The sequence below is a fragment of the Callospermophilus lateralis genome, unplaced genomic scaffold (genome assembly GCF_048772815.1).
Source record: "Callospermophilus lateralis isolate mCalLat2 unplaced genomic scaffold, mCalLat2.hap1 Scaffold_84, whole genome shotgun sequence".
NCBI lineage: Eukaryota > Metazoa > Chordata > Mammalia > Rodentia > Sciuridae > Callospermophilus > Callospermophilus lateralis.
In genome coordinates, this window is record NW_027516477.1 from 2936098 (window position 1) to 2952607 (window position 16510).

Here is a 16510-nt window from a genome sequence, read left to right on the forward strand (position 1 = left end):
ACCAACCCAGGACTGACACCTCAACCACCTCTTTTCAGAGGGTCTGTGTGTAGCAGCAGGAGTATATGGGAAATCTCCGTACTTTCTGCTCCGCTTTGCTATGAAGATAAAATAGCTCTAAAAAATAAAATCTACTTTTGGGGCTGAGGTTGTGGCTCAGTGGTAGGGTGCTTGCCTAGCACATGTGAGGTACTGAGTTTGATTTTCAGCACCATATAAAAAATAAATAAATAAAATAAAGGTATTGTGTCCATTTACAATTAAAACAAAAAAAATTAAATTTTTTTTAAATAAAAAAACCCACCTTTAAAGAAAAGAATAAAATGGTCTAGGAGACTACAAGATAGCAGTATTTTTCTTAGAAGTGTTGATAAGGGACTCACTATTCCCCTGCCCTAATTATCTTGGGACTAGGCACAGCACCTACTTCCCCAGAGTCCACTGAGATGATCCAACTAGTCAGTCCTAAACTGCTTGCTTTACCTCATTCTCATTTCTTAGAGTCCACAATACAGAAATTTTATTTGGACTCCTGAAGACCATTTCAAGGCCAGGACCAGGTAATTGCACCTAGAAGTATCCCACTAAAATAAACGAAACATCAGAGTAATTAAAGACGTATAAAAACAATGAAAATTGTAAGAAACACTGAAACCGAGTTATCTTCATGAGGTTCATAAACGGTGTTAAAAGTTTCCAACCAATTATGTTTTTGCTTTTAAGTGCTCCAAATTATCAATAAGAATCAAGCGAACACTGTCTACAGTATTTGTTAATTGTTTATTTACCAAGAAAAACTCTCCCTTAGCCTATGTATTCATGTTTTATAGTTCAGGAGCACAAACTTCTAAGGACCTCAATCCAGAGAAATTATTTATATTCCAAAATCACTTTGCAACTCTGAAAGATACCGGACCTCCTCATCTCCTCAAAATCTTTCATGGAATCATAATTTCTGTGGAAATCTGCATATGCCTCCTTTCTTGGTTCAGCCACACCAAACTTATCAAGAGCTGCAACCCCCAGGGCAACCATGAATGTTCCTACAATACGAAACTGCAGCTGTTAGGCCAGAAGACCCCTCATCTAAGGATTCATCAAAGCGATAGAAGCCACAGAAGTTACTGTCCTCCACACCAATGTCCTTCCTGGTAGATGCAGAAATGGACCTCTTAGAACAATTTTTTTAAGTTTTTTTTTTCTTTTTTAAGAGCTACTTTAGATTCCAAGCCAAGTTAAGCTGAAAGAATACAGACACTCTGAGAGTACAGAGGCTTCCTATATCCCCTTGCTCCTGTGCATGGTAGAGCCTCCTCTACTGTCAACACCCTGTACCAGAGTGGCAGATTTGTGCAATGGATGACCTTACATTGTACACCCTTATTAACCAAAGCCCATGGTTAATGTTAGGGTTCACTTTTGGTGAGTCATACATTCTATGCCTTTGTAAGGATACATAATGATATAAAGAATAATTTCACTGTCATAAAAATCTTCTGTTCTCTGCCTACTCATTCCCCTTTCCCCCCAATTTTGGCAAAGACTGATCTTTTTCTTTTCTTTTTTTAAATTAATTTTTATTGTAGGTTGTTCAAAACATTACATAGTTCTTGATATATTATATTTCACACTTTGATTCAAGTGGGATATGAACTCCCATTTTTACCCCATATACAGATTGCAGAATCACATCAGTTGCACAACCATTGATTTACATATTGCCATTCTGGTGTCTGTTGTATTCTGCTGCCTTTCCTATCCTCTATTATCCCCCATCCCCCACCCCCTCCCCTCTTCTGTCTTTACCCCCTCTACTGTAATTCATTTCTCCCCCCTTATATTTTTCCTCCTTTCCCCTCACTTCCTCTTGTATGTAATTTTGTATACCCCTGAGGGTCTCCTTCCATTTACATGCAATTTCCCTTCTCTCTCCCTTTCCCTCCCACCTCTCATCCCTGTTTAATGTTAATCTTCTTCTCATGCTCTTCGTCCCTACTCTGTTCTTAGTTACTCTCCTTATATCAAAGAAGACATTTGGCATTTGTTTTTGAGGGATTGGCTAGCTTCACTTAGCATAATCTGCTCTAATGCCATCCATTTCCCTCCAAATACTATGATTTTGTCATTTCTTAATGCAGATTAATACTCCATTGTGTATAAATATCACATTTATTTTTATCCATTCGTCTATTGAAGGGCATCTAGGTTGGTTCCACAGTCTTGCTATTGTGAATTGTCCTGCTATGAACATGGATGTAGCAGTGTCCCTATAGTGTGCTCTTTTTAGGTCTTTAGGGAATAGACCGAGTAGGGGAATAGCTGGATCAAATGGTGGTTCCATTCCCAGCTTTCCAAGAAATCTCCATACTGCTTTCCAAATTGGCCGCACCAATTTGCAGTCCCACCAGCAATGTACAAGAGTACCCTTTTCCCCACATCCTCACCAGCACTTGTTGTTGTTTGACTTCAGAGTGGCTGCCAATCTTACTGGAGTGAGATCGTATCTTAGGGTGGTTTTGATTTGCATTTCTCTGACTGCTAGAGATGGTGAGCATTTTTTCATATACTTGTTGATTGATTGTATGTCCTCCTCTGAGAAATTTCTGTTCAGGTCCTTGGCCCATTTGTTGATTGGGTTATTTGTTATCTTATTGTCTAATTTTTGGAGTTCTTTGTATATTCTGGATATTAGGGCTCTGTCTGAAGTGTGAGGAGTAAAGATTTGTTCCCAGGGGAGATCCAACATGGCGGCCGGCGAGGAAGCTGCACTTTCAATATCTCCACATTAACGGGATCAGAAACACCAATTAAAACAGCTACATTCTACCTACTGAGGATCTTCTAGCAAAATTCCGTTGAAAGGAGACCTGCCGAGAATTAGTAAGTTTATTAGACGTGACAGTTTGCCCCAGACAAGTGAAACTTGACCGGCAGCGCGGGCTCAGAGTCCAATCCCGCGGCCACCCGCCGCTTCTGCAAGCGGCAGGCGGCCCAGAGCAGCGCGGCAGAAGGGTCCCCGCCCGGCCAGCAGACAGCTCCCGCCATCCCAGCTACCCTGGCGGCCCTGCTTTCGCTCGGCGAACAGCCACCCCACCCGGCTGGTTCTTAGCCACGCGGCTGCAGTCACCCGGCTTTAGAAGCGGTCCCCGGCGGCCCTGCTCAGCGAGAAGGGTCCCCGCCCGGCCGGCAGACAGCTCCCGCCATTCCACTCTTGTTCTGCAAACAGCCACCCCGCCCGCTTGGTTCTTAGCCACGCTGCTGCAGCCACCCGGCTTTACAAGCACCCCCGGCGGCCCTGCTCGGCGAGAAGGGTCCCCGCCCTGCCGGCAGACAGCTCCCGCCATTCCGCTCTTGCTCTGCAAACAGCCACCCCGCCTGCCTGGTTCTTAGCCACGAGGCTGCAGCCGCCCGGCTTTACAAGCGCCCCTGGCGACCCTGCTCGGCGAGAAGGGTCCCTGCCCGGCCGACAGACAACTTCCGCCATCCCGGCTACCCTGGCGGTCCCGCTCTTGCCCTGCAAACAGCCACCCCGCCCGCCTGGGTCTTAGCCACGCTGCTGCAGCCACCCGGCTTTACAAGCGCCCCCGGCGGCCCTGCTCGGCGAGAAGGGTCCCCGCCAGGCCGGCAGACAGCTCCAGCCATCCCGCTCTTGCTCTGCAAACAGCCACCCCGCCCGCCTGGTTCTTAGCCACGAGGCTGCAGCCGCCTGGCTTTGCAAGCGCCCCCGGCGGCCCTGCTCGTCGAGAAGGGTCCCTGCCTGGCCGACAGACAGTTTCCACCATCCCGGCTACCTTGGCGGCCCCGCTCTTGCCCTGAAAACAGCCACCCCGCCCGCCTGGGTCTTAGCCACGTGGCTGCAGCCATCTGGCTTTGCAAGCGCCCCCGGCGGCCCTGCTCAGTGAGAAGGGTCCCTGCCCGGCCAACAGACAGTTTCCGCCATCCCGGCTACCCTGGCGGTCCCGCTCTTGCCCTGCAAACAGCCACCCGCCCGCCTGGGTCTTAGCCAAGCGGCTGCAGCCACCCAGCTTTACAAGCGCCCCCGGCGGCCCTGCTCTGCGAGAAGGGTCCCCGCCCTGCCGGCAGACAGCTCCCGCCATTCCGCTCTTGCTCTGCAAACAGCCACCCTGCCCGCCTGGTTCTTAGCCACGAGGCTGCAGCCGCCCGGCTTTACAAGCGCCCCCAGCGGCCCTGCTCCTCGAGAAGGGTCCCTGCACGGCCGGCAGACAGCTCCCACCATCCCGGCACTCCTGGCGGCCCGCCCGCTCTGCGAAGGGTCACCCCACCCGGCTCTTAGCCACGCGGGCGCCATCTGCCTGGCTCTGTGGGCGCCCCCGGCGGCCCAGCGCAGCCAGAAGGGTCCCCGCCTGGCCCGACAGAAGGCACGTGCCCTTCCGGCTCTGCTAACGGCCCTGCCCACCCGGGAAAGGGCTCCCCCCCTTGAGAGGATGGGAAGGAAATCTAACCAAGCCTCTATGAATTAGCGAACTGGGATCTAAAACCAGAGATTGTGTCAGACCAGAGACAAGCCAGTTCCACCTCTCCCTTCGGTCACTCCTGCAAGGAGCCAGGGGCCCGCCATAGCAGAGAGGGGAAGTCACCAAAGATCGGCCAAAGAGATTCCTTCCCAGCGGATTCTAAATTAGCAGGAGCGGCGAGGGAGCCGGCCGGAGCTGAGGCGGCGCTGACGCAGGAGCCGGCGGGAGCCGCGCGGCGCGGGTCTCCCAGCTACAGCTCCCACCAGTGCTGACAACTGAGGTCTCTTGCACCAGATACGGGGGCGTGGCTACCAGAAGGTAAGCAAATTTGCTGGGGGTTCTCAGCCCCAAGCTCTACAAACTTAGGGCCTGAGGGAGGCAAACAAGGAGAGTGTGCCCAGGCACTAATGAAACAGCTGCTCCACGCGTGTGCAAGGTAGGCGGAACCGTGACCACCGACAAAACAGGCCCAGTGGCCCGCCAGATACATCGCCCCGGTCGGGGGAGGGGCAGAGCCGCCACCAGCGCCTTTTAGGTAGACAGATCTGCAACCGACAGACAGAACAGGCCTAGTGGCCAGCGGAGGGGCAAAGCCGCTGCTCACGCCTGCAAGGTAGGCGGACCTGTGACCATCGAAAGAACAGGCCCATCGAAAGTACAGGTACAGCGGCCTCCTGGCGTGGAAGGCACATTGCCTCAATTGGAGGAGGGGCAGAGCCACCGCCAAAGCCTGCGAGGGAGACTTTGCAGCTAAACAAGAGCAATATAAATATATAGGGGGAAAAATCAATAACACAACAGTTTCACCAAGCAGAAAGAAACGCGATCAGTTGGAAAAGACAAGGAAAGAAAGGACCACAAGCAATGCAGGTCAACTCAACTTTAGAAGAGGTAATATCTGCAGCAGATGGAATGTCAGATAAAGAATTCAGGATATACATGCTTCAGATGATCTGGAGTCTCAAGGAAGACATCAGACAGCAAAATCAGACAATGAAAGACCACTTCGACCACTTCGACAATAAATTACATAAACAAATCCAAGAAGCAAAAGATCAATTATACAGGGAGATAGAGGTTATAAAAAACAAACAAACAGAAATCCTGGAAATGCAGGAAACAATAAACCAACTTAAAAACTCAATTGAGAATACTACCAGCAGAGTAGAACACTTAGAAGATAGAACATCAGACAATGAAGACAAAGTATTTCAACTGGAGAAGAACATAGACAGCTCAGCAAAGCTGTTAAGAAACCATGAGCAGAACATTCAAGAAATATGGGATAACATAAAGAGACCCAACTTAAGGGTCATGGGGATACAGGAAGGTATTGAGGTCCAAACCAAAGGAATGAGCAATCTATTCAACGAAATAATACGAGAAAACTTCCCAGACTTGAAGAATGAGACAGAATCCCAAATCCTAGAAGCCTACAGGACGCCGAGTGTGCAAAATCATAAGAGATCCACACCTAGACACATTATAATGAAGATGCCCAACATACAGAATAAGGAGAGAATTTTAAAAGCTACAAGAGAAAGGAAGCAGATTACATTTAGGGGTAAACCAATCAGGATAACAGCTGATCTTTCAACACAGACTCTGAAAGCTAGAAGATCCTGGAATAACATATTTCAAACACTGAAAGAAAAGGGGTTCCAACCAAGAATTGTGTATCCCGCGAAATTAAGCTTCAGGATGGAAGATGAAATTAAAACCTTCCATGATAAACAAAAGTTAAAAGAATTTGCAGCTAGAAAACCAGCTCTTCAAAACATCCTCGGCAAAATATTACAGGAAGAAGAAATGGAAAATATCAATGAAAACCAACAGCGGGAGGTAGTACAGTAAAGGTGGGGGGGAATAATCAAAGAGGAAAACAAATCATGTTTAGTAACATAAATAAACAAATATGGCTGGAAGAACAACCCATATCTCAATAATAACTCTAAATATTAATGGCTTAAACTCACCAATTAAGAGACACAGGCTAGCAGAATGGATCACTAAACAAGACCCAACAATATGCTGCCTTCAGGAGACGCATTTGATAGGAAAAGACATACATAGACTGAAGGTGAAAGGTTGGGAAAAATCATATCACTCATATGGACTTCGGAAACAAGCAGGAGTGTCCATACTCATTTCAAATAAAATAGATTTCAAGCCAAAGTTAATCAAAAGGGATGAAGAGGGACACTACATACTTCTCAAGGGAACCATACACCAACAAGACATAACAATCATAAATATATATGCCCCAAACAATGGTGCAGCTATGTTCATCAAACAAACTCTTCTCAAGTTCAAGAGTCTAATAGACCACCATACAATAGTCATGGGAGACTTCAACACACCTCTCTCACCACTGGACAGATCTTCCAAACAAAAGTTGAATAAGGAAACTATAGAGCTCAATAACACAATTAATAACCTAGACTTAATTGACATATATAGAATATACCACCCAACATCAAGCAGTTACACATTTTTCTCAGCAGCACATGGATCCTTCTCAAAAATAGATCATATATTATGTCACAGGGCAACTATTAGACAATATAAAGGAGTAGAGATAATACCATGCATATTATCTGATCATAATGGAATGAAATTGAAAATCAACGATAAAAGAAGTAAGGAAAAATCATGCATCACTTGGAGAATGAACAATAGTTTACTGAATGATCAATGGGTTATAGAAGACATCAAGGAGCAAATTAAAAAATTCTTAGAGATAAATGAAAACACAGACACAACATATCGGAATCTATGGGACACATTGAAAGCAGTTCTAAGAGGAAAATTTATTGCTTGGAGTTCATTCCTTAAAAAAAGAAAACAACCAACAAATAAATGATCTAATACTTCAACTCAAAATCCTAGAAAAAGAAGAGCAAAACAACAGCAAAAGAAGTAGAAGACAAGAAATAATTAAAATCAGAGCTGAAATTAATGAAATCGAAACGAAAGAAACAATTGAAAAAATTGACAAAACTAAAAGTTGGTTCTTTGAAAAAATAAATAAAATCGACAGACCCTTAGCCACGCTAACAAAGAGAAGAAGAGAGAGAACTCAAATTACCAGCATACGGGATGAAAAAGGCAATATCACAACAGACACTTCAGAAATACAGAAGATTATCAGAAATTATTTTGAATCCTTATACTCCAATAAAATAGAAGATAGTGAAGGCATCGATAAATTTCTTAAGACATATGATTTGCCCAGATTGAGTCAGGAGGATATTGACAAACTAAACAGACCAATATCAATTGAGGAAATAGAAGATACCATCAAAAGACTACCAACTAAGAAAAGCCCAGGACCGGATGGGTATACAGCAGAGTTTTTCAAAACCTTTAAAGAGGAATTAACACCAATACTTTTCAAGCTATTTCAGGAAATAGAAAAAGAGGGAGAACTTCCAAATTCATTCTATGAGGCCAACATCACCCTGATTCCTAAACCAGACAAAGACACTTCAAAGAAAGAAAACTACAGACCAATATCTCTAATGAACCTAGATGCAAAAATCCTCAATAAACTTCTGGCGAACCGGATACAAAGACATATCAAAAAAATTGTGCACCATGATCAGGTAGGATTTATCCCTGGGATGCAAGGTTGGTTCAATATACGGAAATCAATAAATGTTATTCACCACATCAACAGGCTTAAAAATAAGAACCATATGGTCATCTCGATAGATGCGGAAAAAGCATTCGACAAAGTACAGCATCCCTTTATGTTCAAAACTCTAGAAAAACTAGGGATAACAGGAGCATACCTCAACATTGTAAAAGCAATCTATGCTAAGCCTCAGGCTAGCATCATTCTGAATGGAGAAAAACTGAAGGCATTCCCTCTAAAATCTGGAACAAGACAGGGATGCCCTCTCTCACCACTTCTGTTCAACATAGTTCTCGAATCACTGGCCAGAGCAATTAGACAGACAAAAGAAATTAAAGGCATAAAAATAGGAAAAGAAGAACTCAAATTATCACTATTTGCAGATGACATGATTCTATACCTAGCCGACCCAAAAGGGTCTACAAAGAAACTATTAGAGCTAATAAATGAATTCAGCAAAGTGGCAGGCTATAAAATCAACACGCATAAATCAAAGGCATTCCTGTATATCAGCAACAAATCCTCTGAAATGGAAATGAGGACAACCACCCCATTCACAATATCCTCAAAGAAAATAAAATACTTGGGAATCAACCTAACAAAAGAGGTGAAAGACTTATACAATGAAAACTACAGAACCCTAAAGAGAGAAATAGAAGAAGATCTTAGAAGATGGAAAAATATACCCTGTTCATGGATAGGTAGAAGTAACATCATCAAAATGGCAATATTACCAAAAGTTCTCTATAGGTTTAATGCAATGCCAATCAAAATCCCAACGGCATTTCTTGTAGAAATAGAGAAAGCAATCATGAAATTCATATGGAAAAATAAAAGACCCAGAATAGCAAAAACAATTCTAAGCAGGAAATGTGAATCAGGCGGTATAGCTATACCAGACTTCAAACTATACTACAGAGCAATAGTAACAAAAACAGCATGGTACTGGTACCAAAACAGGCAGGTGGACCAATGGTACAGAATAGAGGACACAGAAACCAATCCACAAAACTACAACTATCTTATATTTGATAAAGGGGCTAAAAGCATGAAATGGAAGAAGGATAGCATCTTCAACAAATGGTGTTGGGAAAACTGGAAATCCATATGCAACAAAATGAAACTGAATCCCTTTCTCTCGCCATGCACAAAAGTTAACTCAAAGTGGATCAAGGAACTTGATATCAAATCAGAGACATGGCGTCTGATAGAAGAAAAAGTTGGCTATGATCTACATACTGTGGGGTCGGGCTCCAAATTCCTCAATAGGACACCCATAGCACAACAGTTAATAACTAGAATCAACAAATGGGACTTACTCAAACTAAAAAGTTTTTTCTCAGCAAAAGAAACAATAAGAGAGGTAAATAGGGAGCCTACGTCCTGGGAACAAATCTTTACTCCTCACACTTCAGACAGAGCCCTAATATCCAGAATATACAAAGAACTAAAAAAATTAGACAATGAGATAACGAATAACCCAATCAATAAATGGGCCAAGGACCTGAACAGAAATTTCTCAGAGGAGGACATACAATCAATCAACAAGTATATGAAAAAATGCTCACCATCTCTAGCAGTCAGAGAAATGCAAATCAAAACCACCCTAAGATACCATCTCACTCCAGTAAGATTGGCAGCCATTAGGAAGTCAAACAGCAACAAGTGCTGGTGAGGATGTGGGGAAAAGGGTACTCTTGTACATTGCTGGTGGGACTGCAAATTGGTGCGGCCAATTTGGAAAGCAGTATGGAGATTTCTTGGAAAGCTCGGAATGGAACCACCATTTGATCCAGCTATTCCACTACTCGGTCTATTCCCTAAAGACCTAAAAAGAGCACACTATAGGGACACTGCTACATCCATGTTCATAGCAGCACAATTCACAATAGCAAGACTGTGGAACCAACCTAGATGCCCTTCAATAGACGAATGGATAAAAAAAATGTGGCATGTATACACAATGGAGTATTACTCTGCATTAAGAAGTGACAAAATCATAGAATTTGGAGGGAAATGGATGGCATTAGAGCAGATTATGCTAAGTGAAGCTAGCCAATCCCTTAAAAACAAATGCCAAATGTCTTCTTTGATATAAGGAGAGTAACTAAGAACAGAGTAGGGAAGAAGAGCATGAGAAGAAGATTAACATTAAACAGGGATGAGAGGTGGGAGGGAAAGGGAGAGAGAAGGGAAATTGCATGTAAATGGAAGGAGACCCTCAGGGGTATACAAAATTACATACAAGAGGAAGTGAGGGGAAAGGAGGGAAAATATAAGGGGGAGAAATGAATTACAGTAGAGGGGGTAGAGAGAGAAGAGGGGAGGGGAGGGGGGAGGGGGGATAGTAGAGGATAGGAAAGGCAGCAGAATACAACAGACTCCAGAATGGCAATACGTAAATCAATGGTTGTGCAACTGAAGTGATTCTGCAATCTGTATATGGGGTAAAAATGGGAGTTCATATCCCACTTGAATCAAAGTGTGAAATATGATATATCAAGAACTATGTAATGTTTTGAACAACCTACAATAAAAATTAATTAAAAATAAAAAAGATTTGTTCCCAGGATGATCTTTTTATTTTCTCCCTGTCTTCATAATTTTATGAGAGGCCATTATAACTCCAAAGTTTTCTTTGGTTTTCTACTTTGCACTAGATGGGAGGTATGGAATCATGGTGGAATAATAGAGTCAATCCCCACTCCCCACTCCAGCTAAGAGGTGGGGACAGAAAAAAATACAAGCAGACAAATGAATAAAATCATTACAGTATAGCTGAAAGAGATGCTGAGAGAGAAGGGAGGCAAGCCCACTTTACAGGGAGCACAGAGATGACACATAAGCTAAAACCCCAGGATGAAGTTGGATAGTAAGAGTGATAGAAGATAAAAAAAAGCAGAGACTTGGAATGTGTAAAATCTCAGAGCCAGGAAGGAGTAGGATTATCTGAGGATCTGAGAGCTCCAGGGACTAGTTCTTTGTAAAGGTCTTTGTATAATGCTAGAGAGGCCACGGGGAGTTCAGTTTTGCTGGCCTGAAAGGTCCTGATAAGAAACTGCGATTTTACTCCATTTGCTGTAGAAAGTTTCTAAACGCTTTACCGAGAGGAGTAACATTATCTCATCATGTTCTAAGAAGCTTACATTGAGGTTAATGTTTTACCCTTTGTTTATAATTTATCCTCTCTTCCTCTACAATTTTTTTCCATATGGATATAAGTTACATACAACTTGACTAAATACTTTAGCTTGCTTTTATGAAAAATGGAGACACTCTGTTTTTTAATACTTATCAATATCATGAATTTATATCAACACAATATTTTTATCTAATATGCCATCCATTTTCCATTTTAGTTTGTTGGTCTAATGGTGCTCTTTATAAAAGCATTTTGCCCCCTTCAGGATCCAATCTGGGGTCAAGTATTGCATTTAATTGTCATGATTATTCAGCTTTCTTTACTCTGAAACATTTCTAGAGACCATATTTTATGATGTCAATGTTTTTGAAAAACAGTTTCTTCCCTTCACTATTTAAACAATATGTACCTTATTTTGTGTTTGTGTGACATTTCTCTGGGATTACACAGGGGTTATGTATTCGGAATGAATTCTGTATAATGGATTATGCCTTCTTTGCAATGTTACATCTGGAGACTCATGAAGCCCACCTGTTCCTTATAGATGATGTTAATTTTGATCACTTATCAAGGTATTGCTTGCTTTCTTCATTGTGTGATTAATTTTTGATTTTCCCTTGCACCTAATAAAGAGTCTGCAGGGAGATGTTTTAAAACCATGCAACTATCCTGCCACTTTTCAAAACTGGCCCCTAGGTTGAGCATGACTGTTGCCTGATTTTAGTCTTTACTCTGAAGTTGGCAATCTGATGATTTTCTAGTGCTCTAATTCTACATTTATCTCTGCATTTCCCATTTTGTCCAGGGCATCAGTCTATACTCTATACACTGAGCTTCTTGCTTCTTTCCTGTTTTTTTTCTATTTTCTATTTTCTGACTTCTATTTTCTTCTGATTTATGAATTCCCATGTTTTTGGTGGTTTATGATTCATTATCATACTAATTATTTTTGGTTTACAAGTAGTATCAGTTTGGCCAGTGGGAACATCTTCGAGGTCATTCCTGCGTCCTTGTGACATGTTCAGACCATTTTTGTGGGGAGCCCTTTCCTAATTTCCAGCAAGACAAGCTGTTCCAGGTTTATCTTGAATCTGTATCCCAGTCCTGGAGTGACCTTTCTCCCAGGAGACCTGGTTCTTTTAATGGGTAAAGATCAAGACCTTAATGCTATGTGTCATCATTGCTACTGGGTATCTTTTCTTGACTCCTCTGGCATTAAAAGTTAGTAAATATATTCACATGTATTCAACTTGGATTTGTGTGTGTGTGTGTGTGTGTGTGTGTGTGTGTGTGTGTGGATACAGAAGCATACTCACAAACATTTTATAAATCATAGGTTTACATAAATCCATCTCAGTACAAACTATCCCCATAGGATGGTTTCTTTTCTACTCTCATTCCATATTTGCATCTTTCTTATACAATGAGAATCATAGATCCTAGTATTGACACATTTACACTCACTCAGTCTTAGAGCATATAAAAACTAGCTTCAGAATTCTTTTTTTCCAACATCACTACAATACAAAAACCTTCTGAAAAGAGTTCAGCATTTGTTTACAATCCATCTAAGATTGTGGATTATAGCTAGTCATTTTTTTCTCCATCTCCATCACCTTTAGTTTGGTTATAATGGTCATTTGAATTAAAATTAAGTTTGTTTAAGTTTGTTGTCTACTTAAACTTACTCTTTTCATGTCTATTGATTTAGTTTTTGAATATGCAGAATATTTATATACCTTCATAAGTCAAAGCTATACAAAAGGATACCTTCCTTGGTCCCTCAGAGATGAACATAATTGCTTTCTAATTTATTCTTCTATTCATTTTTGTAATGATAAGTAGATATACATGTGCTTTCTTCTCTTTCTTACATAACATGTAACATACTATATATGTTCTTATCACTGCACAGTATTCCCTGGAAACCATCCCATATCAGTTTGTACTGATCTTCCTAGTTCTTTTTGACAGCTGCAGAATGCCCCATTGTGTTTGCAACACAGCTAACTGAACCAATATCCTATGTAGTATTTTATAATTAAAGATAAACCTCCATTGAATTTTTGTAATATGCATTTTTATTCTTAGCAGGGTATCTTCAGAATAAACTTCTAAAGTATGATTGCTGCATTGAAGGAAAAAAAAACTCTTCATAATGACCCTTCATATGGGTGGATTTTACATCCATGGATTCAACCAACCTTGGACTGAAAATATCTAAAAAGAGTTGCATCTGTACTAAACATGTACAGACTTTTTTCTTGTCATTATTCCCTAAACAATATAATACGATGGCTATTTACATAGCACTTATGTTGTATTAGAGATGATGGGTAGATTGTATGCAAATACTATACCATTCTATATAAGAGACTTAAGCATCCATGGGCTATCTGTGGTGGAAGGAGGTCCTGGAACACAAACTACACCAACTGTATGTAGTTTCATTAGGGTGTTGCTATTGGTTTATCTTGATGTTCTTTTCCTTGATTATTGAAAATTTATTTTCATTCTTTTGTTTTTATAAATATAGATGTTGGTTACAATTTTTTCTCTAATCTATATATTCCATAGAATTGTAATCTTTTCATTATTATCATCTTAACGAAATTCTGTACTTTCTCTGTTTTTTCTTTCAACAGAGCTCTTTAATAGATGGTTTTTAAATTTCCACATGGAAGGTTATGGAACCTACTTCTGGGAGTGTCTTGGAATTCCAGTTAACTTAATCAGATTAGCTCAATTAACTCATTCTCTAGCTTCTCTTCCCGAACTGCTTCTGCTCCTAGAGTGACCTTTGTCTACCTTTCCACCTTTCTTATTTCACCCAATCTTTATTTTCTGAAGCATTGCTCTTGTTCTTAACTACACCAGTACAAGCTAACTCTCTCATTTCAGAATTCTTATGGCATTTATCACCTGTATTAAATCATCTGACATGTTCAATTAAATTTTACTAAGGTCTAAAGGCATCATACACTCAGACTTCAGATTGTTTGGGAGATTGAATCCAAACTGTCATGCAGTAACTATGTAACCTTGGTCAAATGACATAGTCTCTCTGTGTGTCAATTTCTCCAGCTACAAATGGATATGATAATAGTACCTCTTGTGGTGAGGGTCTAAGATGTTATTATCTGCAAAGATCTTAGAACAGTGCCAAAATTCTAAGCTTTAAGAATAACAGTACGGGCTAGGTTTGTGTCTTAGTGCAGAGCACTCACCTAGCACGGGCAAGGCCCTGGGTTTGATTCTCAGCATCACATAAAAATAAATAACTGAATAAAAAATATTGTGTCCAGGGCTTGGGATGTGGCTCAAGCGGTAGCGCGCTCGCCTGGCATGCGTGCGGCCCAGTTCGATCCTCAGCACCACATACAAACAAAGATGTTATGTCTGCCGATAACTAAAAAATAAATATTAAAAAATTCTCTCTCTCTCTCTCTCTCTCTCTCTCTCTTAAAAAATATTGTGTCCAACTACAACTAAAATAATAAATATTAAAAAGAGAATAATAAAATCAATTCATGGGGTTGTGGCTCAGCAATGGAGTGCTCACCTCCCAGTGCAAGTCCCTGGGTTGGATCCTCAGCAATATAATCCTTTAATATAATAAAATGAATAATCTCACCATTCAAAGATAACAACTATGAACACTTTGATCCTTCCAATCTTTTGTTCTAAATATAGGCTCAAAATGTTTATATTCAGTTATTTAAATGTGTTAATATGTTGTTTTTTCTCTTAAAATAACTTTTTTTTATATTACAAATGGCACTTTAATGCTTGAGTAACATTAGTGTAGGTAATGTTGAGTAAATAGTCCACAATAAATCCCCTATTACTGGACATCAATCTAAGTGGTTTCTGTAATTATAAATAATTCTTCAGTGATCATCTATCTTAGGAAACACTGTACTCATGTTGCCTTAAATAGTGCCTGGCATATGCCAGGGACTAAATATATAATCATTAGATTAATATTTCTGATTGCAGCTATTTCCATATTTTAGATTCTAAAAAACAGAATAGTGAGCCAAATAAATGGAATCATCTTTAATATAATAAAATGAATTCATTTTGACATCTTTCGTTAAAAGTAAAAGAAGAAACCCACTAAGGGAACTCAAGGATACTGGCATGTCTCCTGGTATCCCAAGGCAGGAATGCACCTTAACTCTGGAAAAAGACTGCAACAGGGAAATTACATGCCATTAATCCTCAGTTCACTATGATTTAAGTCTGCCCTGTTTACATTTTTTTTTCCAGTGCTGGGAACAGAACCCAGGACCTTGTGCATGCTATGCCAGTGCTCTGCCTCTCAACTGCATCCCCAGTCCTTCTGTATATCTTTTATTCTTCTTGTCTGTCTGTGAAGGAACCTCCTGCTTTTCTTGTCCATGTGAGAGAACCTTGATGAAGCCTCAGGGGCAGATCCAGATCCATGTGATGTAAGAGACAGAATGATTGACTTGGGAACCCACTCAGCATAAGCCTTCATAAGCCTTCTAAGATGTGTGGATGTAAACTTCCTTTTTTTTTTCCTTTTAATCAAACCATCAATTCAGAAAGTTTCTTGTGTTGTAGATTTAAGTAATTTTTACATACTTGTATCCAGCTGTCTTTTGTAACTTTTTAAATCCATGTCACGCTTACAATGGATTGAAGATTATAGAAATACTCTTCTGAAATCCAAGATTATAGAATTATTCTTCTATTTCTTTATAGCACTTTCATGGAATTTTTTTAAATTAATTTATTTTTTTAGGTTGTTAGAAGTCCAAAATCTGAGAGGGTTGTTGTATGGTCTCCCCACCTACCAACCCCCTGCGAGACCTAGGGGAATCTGTTCCTTGTCTCTTCCAGTTTCTGGTGATTGTCCTGGCATCTCTGACCACTCTACTGTGTGGGTGGCCTCATTTCTCCAACTTTTGCCTTCATTTTTATATTACTTTCTCTTTTCCTTAGTGGGATAATGATACTTTCATTGGATTTAGGACCCATTTGAATAATCTAGGATGATCTCCTCATCCCCAAATACGTACATCTATGGAGATCACTTTTCCCAGTAAAGCAGCCTTCAAGGTTCTAAGGGTTGGGACATAACTTCTTGGGGGCCACATCATGCAACCCAGAAGCCATCCTGCAGTTAATAGTACACGGACTCTCTCCTGATTCTCACTTTATTGTACACACAGACACACGCATACACACACATACTCACATATTATATATTTCTAGATTTTTCTCTAT

General features: G+C 41.0%; 1 pseudogene; it reads right to left on the reverse strand.

The window, feature by feature from the left end:
* Positions 1 to 870: 870 nt before the first annotated feature.
* Positions 871 to 15902, reverse strand: LOC143641080 (cytochrome c oxidase subunit 6C pseudogene; annotated as a pseudogene).
* Positions 15903 to 16510: the final 608 nt, after the last annotated feature.